This window comes from Ovis canadensis, chromosome X (assembly GCF_042477335.2).
Source record: "Ovis canadensis isolate MfBH-ARS-UI-01 breed Bighorn chromosome X, ARS-UI_OviCan_v2, whole genome shotgun sequence".
NCBI lineage: Eukaryota > Metazoa > Chordata > Mammalia > Artiodactyla > Bovidae > Ovis > Ovis canadensis.
The window spans coordinates 59,110,152-59,114,070 of NC_091727.1; the positions used below are offsets into that span (position 1 = coordinate 59,110,152).

At 41.6% G+C, this 3,919-nt stretch overlaps 1 non-coding gene across 1 annotated transcript; it reads right to left on the reverse strand.

Moving 5' to 3' along the window:
- Window positions 1–1,439: 1,439 nt before the first annotated feature.
- Window positions 1,440–1,512, reverse strand: TRNAE-UUC (transfer RNA glutamic acid (anticodon UUC)). Its single transcript has one exon. It is a non-coding gene; the product is annotated as a tRNA-Glu (tRNA).
- Between the last annotated feature and the right edge of the window lie 2,407 nt (window positions 1,513–3,919).

Below are 3,919 nucleotides of genomic sequence, written 5' to 3' on the forward strand. Positions count from 1 at the left end.
GTGAGAGTTGGACTGTGAAGAAAGCTGAGTGCTGAAGAATTGATGCTTTTGAACTGTGGTGTTGGAGAAGACTCTTGAGAGTCCCTTGGACTGCAAGGAGATCCAACCAGTCCATTCTGAAGGAGATCAACCCTGGCATTTCTTTGGAAGGAATGATGCTGAATCTGAAACTCCAGTACTTTGGCCACCTCATGCGAAGAGTTGACTCATTGGAAAAGACTCTGATGCTGGGAGGGATTGGGTGCAGGAGGAGAAGGGGATGACAGAGGATGAGATGGCTGGATGGCATCACTGACTCGATGGATGTGAGTCTGAGTGAACTCGGAGTTGGTGATGGACAGGGAGGCCTTGTGTGCCATGATTCATGGGGTCGCAAAGAGCCAGACTGAACTGAACTGAACTCCTCTGCCTTTTCTAAATCCAGCTTGAACATCTGGAAATTCACGGTTCACGTACTTTTGAAGCCTGGCCTGGAGAATTTTGAGCGTTACTTGGCTAGTGTGTGAGATGAGTGAAATTGTGCAGTAGTTTGAACATTCTTTGGCATTGCTCTTTTTTGGGATTGAAATAAAAACTAACCTTTTCCAGTCCTGTAGCCCAGCATAGCCAAAAATAAATAAATAAGCAATGAATATAGCAGTGTGTACATGTCAAAGAAGCCCCCTATTGTTTCATTCATTCTGTCAGGGTCCTTTGATTGTTTCATGTGGGAGTACAAATCTGGTCCCTGTCTATATTTGATGGAAGCAGAACCAGAATCATACATTCTTCTCCAATATAACCACTCAATATGACTTAGAAGAAATCTAGACAAAACCAAATAATTTACTTTCAAATAACTTGGGCTCTTCAAAAAAGTCTTAATTGGGTTTCAATAAATCTAAATGAAAGGAAGTACTTACATGAAAACAAGCTCAGGGACTTCCCTGGTGGTCCAGTGGTTAAGAATCTGCCCTCAAATTCAGGGGACTCGAGTTCAGTCCCTGGTTAGAGAACTGAGAGCCACATGCTGTGGGGCCACTAAGCCCTTGTGCCACAGCCACTGAGGCTGCACTCTAGAGCCCACTTGTCACAACTGGAGAGAAGCCTGGGAGCCGCAACCAAGAGCCCCCAGCAAAGACTCTACATGCCCCGACCAAGACCCGACACAGCCAAATGAGTAAATAAATAAATATTTTTTAAGAAGATCAGCCTCTAAAAAAAGAAAAGAAAAGAAAAGAAAGAAAGCAAGCTCAGAATCTGCATTCTTCTTCAAACTAACTTCTCAATACCAGTTAGAATAAAATCTAATGAAACTAGCAGTTTCTATGTAAATAGTTTAAAATCACATATTTCCTGTAAATAAACTCTTTACAGTGAGTTAAAGCAAATCTAAGTGAAACTAAGAGCTTTATTTTATTATTTACTTATGGCCATGCCACCTGGCTTGTCAGATCTAGTTCCCCGACCAGGGATTGAACCTGGGCCCTCAGCAGTGAAAGTGCAGAGTCCTAACCACTGGACCTCCAGGGAACTCCCAAGAGCTTTATTTTAAAACATATTCAGAATCAGAAATTTTTCTTAAAAGTGCTACTTTTATGGATAGAGTAAATGAAGAAGAAACTAAGCTGTATATGTTTAAATAAGCACAGGATCACACATAATTCTAAAAAATTATGCATGTAGTGATTTAGTGCAACTTAAATGGAATTAAGCAATATAAATGAAAACAAGCTTAGAATCACACATTCTTCTTAGAAGTAAATGCTCAGTGAAAATTAGGGCAAACTTAGACAAAAAGAAGCAGTATGTTTTAAAACAAGCTCAGAATCTCAGTTTCTTTGCCAAGAAAACAAATTCTTGAAAGTTAGAGCAAATTTAGATTAATCTAAGTAGTATATGTAAAAATGTGCCCACAATCACACATTCTTCTCTAAAGTAGCTACTTACTGTGATTTAGAGTAAACTTTGATGAAACTTAGCAGTATTTGTGAGGACAAGGTCAGTGAAAACATTAAAATAACACATTTTTCTTAAAAGTAACTTCTTATGACTAATAAGAGAAAATCTTTTTATTATTAACAGTATATGTAAAAACAAGATCAGAATAACACATTTTCTTGCAAAATAAGCATAGGATCAGGTTTAGAGATAATGTTAGTATCAATGTTATGGCTAGATTTAGGATCAGGGTAAGGTACAGGATCAGGGAAACAGTTAATTTCATGATTAGTGTCAGGTTCATAGTCAGAGTTAGAGTGAGTGTCAGTTTCAGAATCGCTATTGGAGTGAATCAAGCTCATTGTCAGGGTCAGAATTAGGGTTTAGTATTAACTTCAGGGTCAAGATTAGAGTTAGATGTGAAGTTATGCCAGGTTCTCAGTAAGGGTTAGTGTTCTGGTTAGGTTTCAGTCAGGGTCGGGTTCATGATTAGGGATAGGGTTAGGGTAAAAATCAAGTTTAGGATTAGGTTAAGGGCTAGTTAGAGTCAGGTTCATGATCAAGTAATGTTTAGGATCTAGTTTATGGTTAGTTTTAGGGTTAGGGTTAGGGTTTATAGTCAAGTTTAAAGCTAGGTTTTGTTGTTGTTCAGTTGCTCAATTGTGTCTGACTCTTTGAGATCCCATGGACTGTAGTCCACCAGGCCTCCCTGTCCTTCACCATCTCCTGAAGCTTGCTCAAACCCATGTCCATTGAGACAGTGATGCCATCCAACCATCTCATCCTCTGTCATCCTCTTCTCCTCCCACCCTCAATCTTTCCCAGCATCAGGGCCTTTTCAAATGAGTCAGCTCTTCACATCAGGTAACCAAAGCATTGGAGCTTCAGCTTTGGCATCAGTCCTTCCAATGAATATTCAGGATTGATTTCTTTAGGATTGACTGGTTTGATCTCCTTGCAGTCCAAGGGATGCTCAAGAGTCTTCTCCAATACCACAGTTCAAAAGCATCAATTCTTTGGTGCTTAACCTTCTTTATGGTCCAAATCTCACATCCATACATGACTATTGGAAAAACCATAGCTTTAACTTTAGGGTTATGATTAATGTGAAGGTTGAGTTCATGGTCTGAATCAGTGTTTGGGATTAAGTTTAAGTTGAGGTCCATATTTAATTGTTCAATTTCGGGGTCAGGGTTAGGTATGGCTGAGAAAGAGGGCCAAGAAGCTCCTTACTTGACATCGGTTAGATAGCTGGCTACAACTGGGATTGGGGGAGCACGTCTTGGGGATTGGGATCATCCCAGTTCCACAGTAGGCCTTTTCTAAAAGGTCTCTGAGTCCTCTGTGTTGAATTCTATGGATTTCCCACAGATATCCCCCACAGTCTCTGCACCCCTTGCACAGGCTCTTGAGGCCTCTTGGTACTAGTCCTGCTCCTCTTAGACCTCCTCAGGTTAGGATTGGAGGGGTCAGAGGACAATCAGAACTATGCTAGGCAGCTAGCTATTTACAGGTCAGGGAGCATAGTGTTGGGTTTCAGATGGCCCTGTGGTCTGCTGAAATTCCACCTGATATGCTTCTTCCTTCACTGCAGGGACTCTCAAGGGCTGAAGTCTTTTCAAATGCAAATGACTTCTTCTAGCTGATAACCAAAACCAAGATGTAACTGGGTTGTAGTAACCTGGTTAACTTGCTGCAGTTTGAGGAGGAGTTTGATCTGGAGGTAGGGACTAGCCCTGAATGTCAGAGCTTTCTTCAAAAAGGCCTCTTCTTCTCCTGAAGAGGCCCCCAGGGCTCCTGGCACTGGTCCTACTGATTGCAAAGTAGGAACCCAGGGCCCCACAAGCTTATCCTGTGTGGAAGCCATCAAAGGACCAGGAAGCCTGTCCTGCTACTCTCTGACCTCACCTCTGAGAACTGGGGCTGGGAAGCAACAGGGTTGATGTGAAAGTGTTAGCCTCCTGAGGTGTGAGGAGCTTGATCTGAGGCTTTTCCTAGA